At 36.8% G+C, this 16082-nt stretch overlaps 1 protein-coding gene and 2 long non-coding RNA genes across 4 annotated transcripts in view; 2 read left to right on the top strand and 1 right to left on the bottom strand.

Moving 5' to 3' along the window:
• Positions 1-16082, bottom strand: part of NEGR1 (neuronal growth regulator 1) — an 897772-nt gene that overhangs the window by 76052 nt on the left and 805638 nt on the right. The window lies entirely within an intron of this gene.
• The window catches only part of LOC309641433, a 382184-nt gene that overhangs the window by 342023 nt on the left and 24079 nt on the right, over positions 1-16082 (top strand). The gene's annotated exons all lie outside the window — the stretch shown is intronic.
• The window catches only part of LOC309641475, a 48994-nt gene that overhangs the window by 24655 nt on the left and 8257 nt on the right, over positions 1-16082 (top strand). Inside the window, exon 1 of the long non-coding RNA XR_014252617.1 lies at positions 1-16082. This exon is cut by the window's left edge and continues 24655 nt beyond it. This is a non-coding gene — a long non-coding RNA (uncharacterized lncRNA).

The raw sequence follows: 16082 nt of genomic DNA, 5'->3' as shown, positions 1-16082 counted from the left end.
TAACCTAAATGTCCAGTGACAGGTGAATGGATAAAGAAGGTGTGGTAAATATATACAAAGGAATATTACTCAGCCATAAAAAAGAATGAAATAATGCCATTTTCAGCAACATGCATGGACCTAGAGATTGGACTAAGTGAAGTAAGTCAGACAGAGAAAGACAAATATCATATGATATCACTTATATGTGGAATCTAAAAATATGATACAAATGAACATATTCATTGTATGTCCTTTTAAAATAAAACCACTTTGTAAACTTTACTGGTAAGAGATGATATGGAATCTTAGACACTGATTTGCTTGATCCTCCCCTCCCCATTTTTTTCCTTTTAAGTATTTATTTGAGAGGCTGCTTTTATAAATATAACTTTTTATTTAAACTGTTTGCCTCTTTTATTTCATTTGCTTGCCTGGTGATGAATTGTTTTTAGTCATTTAGTAGGTAAAAGTTATATTCATGCCATTGGTTTAAAATTTATTGATTTGCCTTTTGCTCCTCTCCTTTTTATTTCTGGGCTTTATTTTTCTCACTCTTCCTGTACCCTTATTTTCTAGATACTTGCCTAATCCCGAAGACCATAAGACTAATTTCTGCAGCAAATTATAAACCACTGAGCATCATAACTAATGTACCATCTCATTTCCAGCACTAGGTCTTTTGATATTGATGAAACACTGGATCAAGAGCAATGAAGATTAAACCCCTGCGTATTTTCTAAAGCGCCATTAACTCTTCATACTGATACCTCTATACACTAAATAGCCAAAAGACAGAAACAAAACCCACAACACAAATAGTTGTCAGCTTTGTTGTTACCAAAGTGGAAACACATAAATATTAAACAACTAATTTAGGAAACAGTAGGAAAAAGGTATTTTGGGCTGAGTCGCTGAGAAACATCTTACATACATAGAATTTTTTTTAACATGAGAGAACTCATTTTTTCTAAACAAAATGAAACAAACTGTTAGGTGGTGGGAAACAGTGAAGAAAGATATTTACCTAATTCACAAAGTCTCTTATGATTAAAAAATCTTTATACTTGTCAAGAAAGTAATTACTATTTTAAAGAAACTGCACTATCAAATGTTATGACAGAAATTTCTATGTTCTGCCTTTCCATTTAAAATTTTCATTTCTTTAGTTTTTCATAGGAATTTGTGCTGTTAGAGGATTTTGAGATACTCATCATGAAATAAAAACGTTTTTATAGATATTATTTTTAAGCCACAAATTACAAGTCTCCAAACTGGACACAAGTAAGAGCTGTGTTTATCAAGATTTTCTCACTGCCTATTTCACATCTGTATTTCCCTGAGTCATTGTGGGCATAACATTAATTCATTGAATCATGTAGTCATTAATTCAACAGATAATTGACAGCTAACTATATATCATCTGCACTAGATGCTGGGGATAAACTTGTGAAAAAAGCACTGCCGTGTTATAATTTACATTCTAGTTGAGGAGGGAGAAGGCAATTACATAATGCAAAAATTATTTAGTATAAGTGAGATAAAGAAATAAATTAATCAGGGAAGGGAAATTAAGAGTGGTAGGGTGGGATACAATTAGAAAGAAGGTGGTCAGTGTAGGGCACACCAAGCGGGTGAGCAAAGACTTGAAGTCAATGAGATGCCATGTGGATATCTGGAAGAAGTGTATTCCAGGTAGAGGAATAGCCAGTGTAAAGCTCATGAGATAGAGTCTGTCTGGCATGGCATGTTCTAGCACTAGCACAGAGGCCAGTCTGGTTGAAACACATTGACCAAAGGCAGAAGAGTTAGGAAATGAAGTCAGAGTAATGGCAGAGTGCCAGATCATGTAGGGTTATAAGGTTTTGAGCTTTTACTCCAAGTGAAAGGGACACCTATGGAGAATTCTGAGGAAAGGAATGAGATGATATGACTTATGTTTTAAAAGTTGCAAATAGACTGGGCGGGGGTGGGGACAGCAGTAGCATGGGACCCATTTAGGAGGTTTTGAAGTAATCCATGGTAACTGATGATATCAGCATTACATCTTATTCTCTAGAGATTATTGGACTCTAATGAGCCATTTGTTTGTATATATACATACGTAGATCTATGCATATGAATATATCAAACCTTTAAGGCAGGTATGGCTCATAGGCTTTATCTTCAGCGCCAACTCTCATCTACTGGTAGTGGCTGCCAGGTGTGCTGTGATGAGAAAGAGTCTAAGGCCATATTCAGGCTAAAAGGGAAAGGGTCCCATTGTGAGAGGAGGCAGGGCAGCATGATGTCAGGTATGTTCCAACTCTGTTGAAAGGTAACTGTTGTTAGTGGATTTTAAATAGCCAAGACTTTCTTTCTTTTGGCTTAAAACATGTAAAATAAATGAAAGTGCTCAGCATTTAACAGTAATTTCCACAATAGCAGTATCCAAAAGGGTTTCTAAAATGGCACTTTCACTAAGAATTTCCTTCACCTAGATTTCTATTCCTTAGGACTAAAGAGCAAAAATGTATAGGTCGTTTTCTATGCTCTGGAAAATAACTGGTATGCTCTTGGGGAGTGTAAACTTTAAAACCATATGGGTTTTTAAGATAAACTGATCAACTATTTTCATATTCTTCTTAATAGGACTTGAATTTTGAGCCTTGACTGAGAACTAGCTTTGCTGACATCAGCCCTCCATTCTGTCTCAGCTTTTTAAGTAGGCTTTATGTTCACCGATTATCATGGCATTTTGAGTAATCTTAAAGCACTCCATTTGGGGACATGGATAAAATACCAGCTAGATGTTGCCCTCTAGTATTAGGATACTTTTCCCTTTCACATAATGTTATATTTTTCATCCTCAGGGTCAGCTAACTTTATTTATTGCTACTGCCTATAACCCTTGAATATATAAGAATCTCCATATACATCTGTATAAAATAAAGCTTCGAAATTATTTCTTCAAAATAGCAATCATTTGCATTTAGCAGGCAGTGCAAATTTATCTTTCTGTATAATGCTGCTACATCTTAAAAAGGCAATATCATAAATGAGATTATCCCTTCAGAAAGCAATCCCAGACTAAAATAAATCAAGATATGGAAACCTTAGAAAGGCCTTTAATATATTGGATATTACCAGAAAGTGTGTGCAACTCAAATGTTCTAAGACAACAATTTATTGCTGAATTCTCAATGTAGGTTTTTCTTTTAAAAATATATTATCAGCCTCTATCCAATAGTATTAATAATCTCTCATTTTTTCATAGCCTGGAAAATGGGGACAGCATTATACAAATTGAAGTCTCCATCCTCTTTATAAGGATGGGGAAACTGAGGCCCAGAGAAGATGACTGATACTCCAAAATGACACAGTTAGTGAACAACAACGACAGGAAACTACTCCTAACTCACGAAGAACTCTTTTCATGATACTACACTGATCTGATCCAAACTTTTCTTATATAAAACTCTCTCCAGCTTTCATGAGAAATCAAACATAACACAATAAACTTTTAATATTTGGAAGTGATAACTGAACTATACTACTTTTTCGACTAATGAAAAGATTCTACAGTGTTTTCTAACAGCAGACATGAAAAGTACTAATTAAATAACTCTCCAAGATTAAGGTTATTCCAGTGAGATGAGAGACAGGATTCTGACCTTGGTAATTTTAGTCTTTGTTTAGTTAGTAGATAATGCTGGGAATAGATGGAGGGGAGAGAGGAGAAATGGCAGAGCCGGAGTTGTGTGTGGGAGGAGATGGAGAAAGGAGGAAAGGCAAGTTCACTGCATCTCTTCTCCTCCCTTCTGGCCATGTCTGTTACCCTGTGATTTTCATGGTGAAAGAGAAGAAGGCAAAATTCAACCTATCTCTTTAGGCCTAAGATGAATATGAAAGGATTGGGAGACACCTTTCCTAATGACCCAGCTGATGCTTCAATTATCTTTAGCATATCCCCAAACAAGGTGACATTCAGACTCAAACATAGCCAATTAGGCACAAAACAGGCCTTGCCCTTTTAGTCTCTGGAACCGGTCTATTGCTAATTCAGCTTCTACTGTTAGAAGCTTGGTTTTTAATGGAATATCTTTCTGAGGGTATGTTATGTGAGTCCCACACAGACATTTCAGGGTTCGGGGTCTTTTATTTTTCCTAAATGCAAACCAAGTAAGAGCTAGAGATAAAAACATGTATGCTGATATTTGTAAAGTATTTAGCACAGTTCTGGTAACAGTAACAAGTCAATAAATGCCATTAATAATAATAATATTAACAATGCTTTAAATTATAATTAACAATGCTATTATTCCTCTTTTTATTAGGTAAAATCATACCATCTCTAACATCTTTAGATGTTTTTTCACCATGATGCTCTATACAACAGTTGAGATATTGGTCAGACAAAAGACTGATTTGACTTGATTGTCCAAAACAGCAAGGTGATTTAGCAGTTAGAAAGGTGTTGACCACTTCGACTCCATATAGAAGCAGAAAAATGAAGAAGAAACAGAATACAGAGAAATTTTTTGCACCTCTTAAGTGGTTGAAAAACGAAAGAAGATCTATCTTAAAAACATCCAGTCTTTCCTTTATAAGACCACATCACATTTTCAGGGAGTAATCCCTATTAATCATTTTGAGAGCCCAGCAGAGCAATATCAGGAATGTTCTCGATGAAATAGTCCTACATAGTATTGCTTTGTCTAATGCCACAATAACATCTGAAAATTCACACTCCTCTTCACCTACTAAGGGACTACTTTCTTTTCTCTTTTCCTCACTGCTGTCTCCCAGGCAGATGATTTTAGTATAATTTCTGTAACTACTCAAGAGCTCTCTCCTTGTGTGTATTTTATTCTCTGAACCCTTTTAGGTTGTAGCCCTTCTGATTATTTTTGGTCCCAGAGTTTCATGCCTTTTACACATTGTTATTCTAAATTCCACAAGTCACTTATTTGCTCATAATCCAGGTCTTTCAAACCCTTTTGAGTTTGCACACTCTTTTCCACACTATTTGCCCCCATTTTTGTAACATTAGCCAAATTGAATATAAAAGCTGCCCAGGATGGTTCAAAAATGAAAAAAATGAGCTAGGTGAGGAGTAAATAATACTGATTTACAAATGACGAAAGTTTTGCTCAGAAACTTTGCTTATGGTGTAAATAGTTTGTTCTGATGCCTACATACTCTAGCATCCAGTAAAACAAACAAATAAAAATACAATATTTTGGTAAAAATGGGCAAAAGTTTCCTTTTGTAAGCAAATGCACTTTTCCTTGAAATTTAAGAAGTCATATTTGCATATTAATTTTCTTTTCAATGTAATAAATTTGCAGCAACCAAATTCTATTTGAAATCCACATTTTCTAAAACATGCTAATGATGTGGTAAATAGAACAGATTAGCTTACTTGGCATTTTTTTCCAACAACTGTCTGATGTGTTTTCTTGTACTGCAGAGGCTGGAAAGCTAAAAGTGACATTCTCTGACTCCTTTGGAATTAGGTTTCAAGACATGATTTATATTCCAAAAATCAAATGTATATGCTCAAGACTGAAATTCAGAACTTAATTTAACAGATAGGGAGGAAGTGGGATGTGAATCCCTTTTGCTCCTAAGAAACTCAGTAGGAATGATGTTGTTCTGGAGTTCACAGTGTCGGCTACTCCCAGCTGATCTCAAGATTCCAATTAAGGCAAGATTTTTCCAGAAGCAATAGTTTTGTGATAGACTTCCTGAATTCTGCAGCTTCCTGACCTTTGCTAGTACAGCAGTTTCCTTGGTGGAAAGGTATACTATGTTCTGGCAGCCAATCCTGGAGGCCAGCCTAGATCCTGTTACTGTAGCCTTTTCAAACAATCTTTCAGCCTAATTCCCTGTAAAAAGTCACTTTCTGCTTATGAGTCTAGAGCAGTTTTTTCAATAGAACTCTCACTGATTCAAGTCTGAGGCCTTGAAATTGGGATTTGAAGTACTGAATGTTCTTGAATCATCTCCAAATTTACCATTTCATTCCTCCAGAGTCCACTCTTTTCCCAAACATTGCCATAACTTTTTACCTACGTTGTCATTCAGTAACTCACAGAAACAGATTCTTCATCAATTATTGGCTAAATTAATCAAATATTTTTATTTTTCTGCCACCATGTACCATGAACTACTTGCATCCCTTCTTCTATTATGAACAGATTTCCTCTGATTTTAAACATAAACCATTCAGATAATGTATCCCAGATTCCTATCTTTGAGTGTTGCCTGCAACCAGAAAGATTATGTCATTCATGATTCAGTAAAATTAGAGAGATTTTTTCCCCCACAAAGATCATATGGTATAATAAAAAAGACTGTAAAATTTGGAAACAAGTGGATCTAGACGTGAAAACTGGCTCCACCATTTTACTTATTATTGGTGCGACTTTGGAATAATTATTTAACCTTTTATTTTATAAATAAATTAAAATAAATAAATTTTAAAAATTATTTTAAAAAAACCCTTGCCACTTCTACCTACCATTTTTATTTGCAGAGTGCATTACAAAAAGAAAAGGTTCATAAAAGCAAAGTAGGTGGTCAATTATTGAGAATGTTAGTGTGGCTTTAGACAAGTACCAGCCAGTGGAACTCTTTGTGATGGAAGTGTTGTGCTGTCCCATACAGGAACCACTAACTGTGTGACTGAAGAAGTCCATTTTTAACAGTATTTGATTTTAATTAATTTAAATTTAAGTAGCCACATGTGGCTTGTAGCTACCATATTGGACAGCTCAGAAGACTATTAAGATTAAAAGAACCATGGAATTTGCTCAATTGCACTTCCAGATAATTTCATGAATTAACTCACCCTGAATCATCAAGAAACAATTAATTAGTGGTTAAGAGCACAGGCACTGAGGCCAGATACCTGGGTTCACATCTGACATCTGTATTGTTGGTCTAGAGCAAGTTATGTTACCAATCTCTCTGTAATTTAGTTTCCTCCTTTATATGATGGATTTAAAGAATACTGCCTACCCCTTAGGGTGTTTATGACAATTAAATGATTTAGTGTATTCAGTGTGCTTAGAATATTGCCTTCTGCCATTAGTAGTACTAATAATAATGCTTAGGCATTCTGTACTGAAAGAAGATAACCTATTCTGGAAGGAAAATTGTAAGAGTTAGAGTTTCCTTCAGGGTAGCTATAAAAATGTTATCCATCACAGCCAGTGTGGCATCACTTGTATCTCTAGAGATCTTTTTTTTTTGTTGAATTTTCGAATTTTATTTTATTTATTTTTTTATACAGCAGGTTCTTATTAGTTATCCATTTTATACATATTAGTGTATACATGTCAATCCCAATCTCCCAGTTCATCCCACCACCCCACCCCCACCACTTTCCCCCCTTGGTGTCCATACGTTTGTTCTCTACATCTGTGTCTCAATTTCTGCCCTATAAACTGGTTCATCTGTACCATTTTTCTAGGTTCCACATATATGCGTTAATATACGATATTTGTTTTTCTCTTTCTGACTTACTTCACTCTGTATGACAGTCTCTAAATCCATCTATGTCTCTACAAATGACCCAATTTTGTTCCTTTTTATGGCTGAGTAATATTCCATTGTGTATATGTACCACATCTTCTTTATCCATTTGTCTGTCGATGGGCATTTAGGTTGCTTCCATGTCCTGGCGATTGTAAATAGTGCTGCAATGAACATTGGGGTGCATGTGTCTTTTTGAATTATGGTTTTCTCTGGGTATATGCCCAGTAGTGGGATTGCTGGGTCATATGGTAATTCTATTTTTCATTTTTTTAAAATTAATTAATTAATTTAATTTATTTATTTTTGGCTCCATTGGGTCTTCCTTGATGCATGTGTGCTTTCTCTAGTTGCAGCAAGCGGGGGCTACTCTTCATTGCGGTGCATGGGCTTCTCATTGCGGTGGCTTCTCTTGTTGCGGAGCACAGGCTCTAGGCATGCGGACTTCCATAGTTGTGGCACGCAGGCTCTAGAGCGCAGGCTCAGTAGTTGTGGCGCATGGGCTTTGTTGCTCCGCGGCATGTGGGAACTTCCCGGACCAGGGCTTGAACCCTTGTCCCCTGCATTGGCAGGCGGATTCTTAACCACTGTGCCACCAGGGAAGCCCTATTTTTCATTTTTTAAGGAACCTCCATACTGTTCTCCATAGGGGCTGCATCAATTTACACTCCCACCAACAGTGCAAGAGCATTCCCTTTTCTCCTAACCATCTCCAGCATTTGTTGTTTGTAGATTATCTGATGATGCCCATTCTAACTGGTGTGAGGAGATACCTCATTGTAGTTTTGATTTGCATTTCTCTAATAATTAGTGATGTTGAGCAGCTTTTCATGTGCTTCTTGGCCATCTGTATGTCTTCTTTGGAGAAATGTCTATTTAAGTCTTCTGCCCATTTTTGGATTGGGTTGTTTGTTTTTTTAATATTGAGCTACATGAGCTGTTTATATATTTTGGAGATTAATCCTTTGTCAGTTGATTCGTTTGGAAATATTTTCTCCCATTCTGAGGGTTGTCTTTTCGTCTTGTTTGTAGTTTCCTTTGCTGTGCAAAAGCTTTTAAGTTTCCTTAGGTCCAATTTGTTTATTTTGTTTTTATTTCCATTACTCTAGGAGGTGGATCAAAAAAGATCTTGCTGTGATTTATGTCAAACAGTGTTCTTCCTATGTTTTCCTCGAAGAGTTTTATAGTGTCTGGTCTTACATTTAGGTCTCTAACCCATTTTGAGTTTATTTTTGTGTATGGTGTTAGGGAGTGTTCTAATATCATTCTTTTACATGTAGCTTTCCAGTTTTCCCAGCACCACTTATTGAAGTGACTGTCTTTTCTCCATTGTATATCCTTGCATCCTTTGTCATAGATTAGTTGACCATAGGTGCGTGGGTTTATCTCTGGGCTTTCTATCCTGTTCCATTGATCTATATTTCTATTTTTGTGCCAGAACCATATTGTCTTGATTACTGTAGCTTTGTAGTATAGTCTGAAGTCAGGGAGTCGGATTCCTCCCACTCCATTTTTTTCCCTCAAGACCGCTTTGTCTATTCGGGGTCTTTTGTGTCTCCATACAAGTTTTAAGATTTTTTGTTCTAGTTCTGTAAAAAATGCCATTGGTAATTTGATAGGGATTGCATTGAATCTGTAGATTGCTTTGGGTAGTATAGTCATTTTCACAATATTGATTCTTCCAATCCAAGAACATGGTACATCTCTCCATCTGTTGGTATCATCTTTAATTTCTTTCATCAGTGTCTTATACTTTCCTGCATATAGATCTTGTGTCTCCCTAGGTAGGTTTATTCCTAGGTATTTTATTCTTTTTGTTGCAATGGTAAATGGGGGTGTTTCCTTAATATCTCTTCCAGCTTTTTCCTCATTAGTGTATAGGAATGCAAGAGATTTCTGTGCATTAATTTTGTATCATGCAACTTTACCAAATTCATTGATTAGCTCTAGTAGTTCTCTGGTAGCATCTTTAGGATTCTCTCTATATAGTGTCATGTCATCTGCAAACAGTGACAGCTTTACTTCTTCTTTTCCGATTTGGATTCCTTTTATTTCTTTTTCTTCTCTGATTGCCATGGCTAGGACTTCCAAATCTATGTTGAATAATAGTGGTGAGAGTGGACATCCTTGTCTTTTCCTGATCTTAGAGGAAATACTTTCAGTTTTTCACCATTGACTATGATGTTTGCTGTGGATTTGTCGTATATGGCCTTTATTATGTTGAGGTAGGTTCCCTCTATGCCAACTTTCTGGAGAGTTTTTATCATAAATGGGTGTTGAATTTTGTCAAAAGCTTTTTCTGCATCTATTGAGATGATCATATGGTTTTTCTCCTTCAATTTGTCAATATGGTGTATCACATTGATTGACTTGTGTATATTGAAGAATCCTTGCATCCCTGGGATAAATCCCTCTTGATCATGGTGTATGATCCTTTTAACGTGTTGTTGGATTCTGTTTGCTAGTATTTTCTTGAGGATATTTTCATCTATATTCATCAGTGGAATTGGTCTACAATTTTGTTTTTTTGAAGTATCTTTCTCTGGTTTTGGTATCAGAGTGATGGTGGCCTCATAGATTGAGTTTGGGAGTATTCCTTCCCCTGCAATTTTTTGGAAGAGTTTGAGAAGGATGGATGTTAGCTCTTCTCTAAATGTTTTATAGAATTCACCTGTGAAGCCATCTGGTCCTGGATTTTTGTTTGCTGGAAGATGTTTAATCACAGTTTCAATTTCATTACTTGTGATTGGTCTGTTCATATTTTCTGTTTCTTCCTGGTTCAGTCTTGGAAGGTTATATCTCTCTAAGAATTTGTCCATTTCTTCCAGGCTGTCCATTTTATTGGCATAGAGTTGCTTGTAGTAGTCTCTTAGGATGTTTTGTATTTCTGCAGTGTCTGTTGTAACTTCTTCTTTTTCATTTCTAATTTTATTGATTAAAGTACTCTCCCTCTTTTTCTTGATAAGTCTGGCTAATGGTTTATCAATTTTGTTTATCTTCTCAAAGAACCAGCTTTTAGTTTTATTGATCTTTGCTATTGTTTTCTTTGTTTCTATTTCATTTATTTCTGCTCTGATCTTTATGATTTCTTTCCTTATAACTTTGGGTTTTGTTTGTTCTTCTTTCTCTAGTTCCTTTAGGTGTAAGGTTAGATTGTTTTTGAGATGTTTGTTGTTTTTTGAGGTAGGACTGTATTGCTATAAACTTCCCTCTTAGAATTGCTTTTGCTGCATCCCATAGGTTTTGGGTCAGTGTGTTTTCATTGTCATTTGTCTCTAGGTATTTTTTGATTTCCTCTTTGATTTCTTCAGTGATCTCTTGCTTATTTAGTAACGTAGTGTTTAGCCTCCATGTGTTTTGTGTTTTTTACGTTTTTTTCACTGTAATTCATTTCTAATCTCATAGTGTTGTGGTCAGAAAAGATGCTTGATATGATTTCAATTTTCTTAAATTTATTGAGGCTTGATTTGTGACCCAAGATGTGATCTATCCTGGAGAATGTTCCCTGCACACTTGAGAAGAAAGCGTAATCTGCTCTTTTTGGGTGGAATGTTGTATAAATATCAATTAAATCTATGTGGTCTATTGTGTCATTTAAAGCTTGTGTTTCCTTATTAACTTTCTGTTTGGATGATCTGTCCATTGGTGTAAGTGAGGTGTTAAAGTCCCCCACTATTATTGTGTTACTGTTGATTTCCTCTTTTATAGCTGTTAGCAGTTTCCTTATGTATTGAGGTGCTCCTGTGTTGGGTGCATCTATATTTATAATTGTTGTATCTTCTTCTTGGGTTGATCCCGTGATCATTATGTAGTGTCCTTCCTTGTCTCTTGCAACATTCTTTATTTTAAAGTCTATTTTATCTGATATGAGTATTGCTACTCCAGCATTCTGTTGATTTCCATTTGCATGGAATATCTTTTTCTATCCCCTTACTTTCAGTCTGTATGTGTCCCTAGGTCTGAAGTGGGTTTCTTGTAGATAGCTTATATATGGGTCTTGTTTTTGTAACCATTCAGGAAGCCTGTGTCTTTTGGTTGGAGCATTTAATCCATTCACGTTTTAGGTAATTATTGATATGTATGTTCCTATGACCATTTTCTTAATTATTTTGGGTTTGTTTTTGTAGGTCCTTTTCTTCTCTTGTGTTTCCCATCTACATAAGTTCCTTTAGCATTTGTTGTAGAGCTGGTTTGGTGGTGCTGAATTCTCTTAGCTTTTGCTTGTCTGTAAAGCTTTTGATTTCTCCATCAAATCTGAATGAGATCCTTGCCGGGTAGAGTAATCTTGGTTGTAGGTTCTTCCTTTCATCACATGAAATATGTCATGCCACTCCCTTCTGGCTTGTAGAGTTTCTGCTGAGAAATCAGCTGTTAACCTTATGGGAGTTCCCTTGTATGTTATTTGTCGTTTTTCCTTTGCTGCTTTCAATAATTTTTCTTTGTCTTTAATTTTTGCCAGTTTGATTACTATGTGTCTTGGCGTGTATCTCCTTGGGTTTATCCTGTATGGGACTCTGCGCTTCCTGGACTTAGGTGGCTATTTCCTTTCCTATGTTAGGGAAGTTTTTGACTAGAATCTCTTCAAATATTTTCTCTGGTCCTTTCTCTCTCTCTTCTCCTTCTGGGACCCCTTTAATGCAAATGTTTTTGCATTTATTGTTGTCCCAGAGGTCTCTTAAGCTGTCTTCATTTCTTTTCTTTCTTTTTTCTTTATTTTGTTCCACAGCAGTGAATTCCACCATTCTGTCTTCCAGGTCACTTATCTGTTCTTTTGCCTCAGTTCTTCTGCTATTGATTCCTTCTAGTGTATTTTTCATTTCAGTTATTGTATTGTTCATCTCTGTTTGTTCTCTAATTCTTCTAGGTCTTTGTTAAACATTTCTTGCATCTTCTCCATCTTTGCCTCCATTCTTTTTCCAAGGTCCTGGATCATCTTCACTATCATTATTCTGAATTCTTTTTCGGGAAGGTTGCCTATCTCCACTTCATTTAGTTGTTCTTCTGGTGTTTTATCTTGTTCCTTCATCTGGTACATAGCTCTCTGCCTTTTCATATTGTCTATCTTTCTGTGAATGTGGTGTTTTTTCCACAGGCTGCAGGATTGTAGTTCTTCTTGCTTTTGCTGTCTGCCCTCTGGTGGATGAGGCTATCTAAGAGGCTTGTGCAAGTTTCCTGATGGGAGGGACTGGTGGTGGGTAGAGCTGGCCGTTGCTCTGGTGGGCAGAACTCAGTAAAACTTTAATTTGCTTGTCTGCTGATAGGTGGGGCTGGGTTCCCTATCTGTTGGTTGTTTGGCCCGAGGCAACCCAACACTGGAGCCTACCTGGGCTCTTTGGTGGGGCTAATGGCAGACTCTGGGAGGGCTCACGCCAAGGAGTACTTCCCAGAACTTCTGCTGCCAGTGTCCTTGTCCTCACGGTGAGACACAGCCACCCCCACCCCTGCAGGAGACCCTCCAACACTAGCAGGTAGATCTGGTTTGGTCTCCTATGGGGTCACTGCTCCTTCCCCTGGGTGCCTATGCGCACACTACTTTGTGTGTGCCCTCCAAGAATGGAGTCTCCATTTCCCCCAGACCTGTCGAAGTCCTGCAACCAAATCCCTCTAGCTTCAATGTCTGATTCTCTAGGAATTCCTCCTCCCATTGCCGGACCCCCCCGTCGGGAAGCCTGACGTTGGCTCAGAACCTTCACTCCAGTGGGTGGACTTCTGTGGTATTAGTGTTCTCCAGTTTGTGAGTCACCCACCCAGCAGTTATGGAATTTTATTTTATTGTGATAGCGCCCCTCCTACCATCTCATTGTGGCTTCTCCTTTGTCTTTGGATTATGTTATTTGGTGAGTCCCAGTGTCTTCCTTTCGATGATTGTTCAGCAGTTAGTTGTGATTCCAGTGCTCTCGCAAGAGGGAGTGAGAGCACGTCCTTCTACTCCTCCATCTTGAACCAATCTCCTATTTAACATTTTTGAGTCTAGTTCCTGAAATTCAAATGCTTCACAGAGTCCTTGTGATGATTAAATGAGAAATACATGCACATGAACATAGCACATGTTTTTCCTATTGGAGAATGACTACTTCTCCTTTGTATGTAGCTTTGTTTACAGAAGTATTAAAGGTAAACATGTTCTAGAATATAAGCCAAAGGAGGTAAGTATTTCCTTTGTCTGTCTCAGGCTACATAAGGAACATGTCCAGTGACCTAAGTTCAGTGAATCAGAAGCTCCTTCATGACATTTGAAACCCCCCAGGGAGATTGGAGGTTATTCATTAAAGAGACCAAGGTAGTATAAGTGCAGTCCTGCCCAGACAGTTTCATGCTGAGTTTCCAGTTTCCTAATTCTTGGCTCTCAAGCATTTCCTGCTCCTGGTCTATTCTCAGGCCTGGTTCCCCAGTCTCTTACTGATGTCATTAGCTCCTAAAATACCTTTTCAATAAATTACTTCTTATTTAAATTCTTCATAGTTTGCTTCTGTTGTTTCCTATAAAGAATACTGATTGATAGAGTACTACTTTTCTATTCCATAAAAGATGAAACTAAGCCACAGAAAGATTGTGTTACTAACCCAAAGTCACAAAGCTAGTAAGTAGTGAAGCCATGATTAAAATTGGGTCTTTCAGAATGCAAAACCCTAGTAAAAGCTGTTTTTTCTGCTTAAACAGAGCTGTCTCACTAAGCCCAAATTTGTCTAACTGGCTTTATTTCCCTGGAGTATACCCAGGATGCTCCCATTAAAGGCAATTTGAGTTACTTTAAAATAGGAAGGGCAGAAAACACAAGCCCATACAGTTGTAAAGGAGAAGGATTTCCTGTATTGCTTTCAATTCATCATATCTTGGCACCAAAATGGGATAAAGCTGAAATGATTGCACTTTCTGGAGAGAAAAAACAGCCCTTCACCTTCAAATAAAGCAATAACCTTATGTTAATCCATGATTTAAACTGAATCACATTATTACTTAAGTACTAATCTATATAACCCAGTTAAAATTTAAATGTATGACTCAGAGTTTGAACAGATGAATGCTATGTATTGTTCTTTATATTATAAAGTAATCTTGGAAATGTCAATGTGATGTCTATTGCAGATACTGATAAATTTCTTGCTCTTAAATAATGATATATTATTTTCTAAATGATTCTTTTGTAAGACTGTGTTCTTTTTGTTTATACCAAGATTGTATCATATCCAGCCAAAGGTGACAATGACCATTATATATTTGTTTCGATTTTTAAATACAAATTTAGAACATTTGTTACCAACCTAACTGAAACTGAAATATTGCATTATTCTTATTCATATAATGTTCATGACAATAGGATGTAATGTGCATGGCCAATGACATTCTTCAAAAAAAAGTGAGATGCACAGTGTGACCTAAATGAGCATTGTTTCTCCAACTTTTCACTGATCTATCTTCTAGAACAACATTTATAGATATATAATGTAACCCCCATTAGCCTCAACCAGTCTAGGTAATGTAGTTCCACTTGTGTGTGATAGGTTTAAGAAGGGACTTGTGACAGTCTGGGCAATGAATGAGTCACATCTTAGCAATGACTGAGTCACATCTTAGCAATGACATGTGAAGGGAAGGCAGCCATGGGATTTGGGGAAATGTTTCCTCACAGATGAAAAGAAACACAGAGAAGAAATGGCTCCTTTTCTTCCTTTGGACATGGATGTGTCTACATGGAAAGCCTGGAACTGCAGCTGTCAACCTGTGATGATAAGGGCCGTTAGCCCAACACAGAGCAGAATTAATGGAGAGAGCATAATCTTTGAGTCACTGAATTAACTAACTCTGGAGCTGCTTTCTTGTTATGTGAAATAATAATGTTTCCTTATTGTTTAAGGAACTTTGACTTGGTGTTTTCTTTTACATGCAGCCCAAAGCACCCTAACTTATACATGGAGCAAGTATTTCACAGAAGATCTCAGTAAATTGACTGGCTCAAAGCAAGTGTTCAAGTAGTATTTATTAAATAAACAATGAATGCAAGGAAGTTAACATTATCTGGGACTTACAGATTGAGGAAACATTAAGAAATCCATATTTATTTGGGCTAAGGATGATAATAATAGAGAGTGACTACAAGGAAATAATGGATATAAAGTAAGTGATATGATCGGGGGAAAAGGTACATTTTAAAACCTCTAGTGACCACCTCAGGGCTTGACCCTTTTTTCTTGAAGTGAAAACATGAATTCACAGCAGAGTGTTTTTCTCACCCTCCATCCTAGTGTGGATAGCATTCAATCCTTTCATAGCAAAGGTCAGCCCCTCCACATTTCTAGCACCATACTAGCAAACTTTCTCTCATTCCCAAAGGGCTATCGTTTCAAAATAGAAAAATAGGACAGCCACAAAATGCATAGAGTATAAACAAAACAAAAACAAAAACAAAACGGAAGAATGTGCTTATTGGCTTTTCCTTCTATCAGCATTCTAGGAGAGAGACACTTGTCTCTTGAAGGCTCATTTAATTGGGCATGGAGAAAATACAAACTGAAATGCAAGGAAGAGTTTCAGATGAGGGAGGAAGGTACAGACAGCACTGAAGAGAGAACCTATCTGGCTCT

Source organism: Balaenoptera physalus (assembly GCF_965194825.1).
Source record: "Balaenoptera physalus genome assembly, chromosome: 1".
NCBI lineage: Eukaryota > Metazoa > Chordata > Mammalia > Artiodactyla > Balaenopteridae > Balaenoptera > Balaenoptera physalus.
The sequence above is the reverse complement of the archived record's forward strand: the minus strand, read 5'-3'. Positions and strand labels throughout refer to the sequence as shown.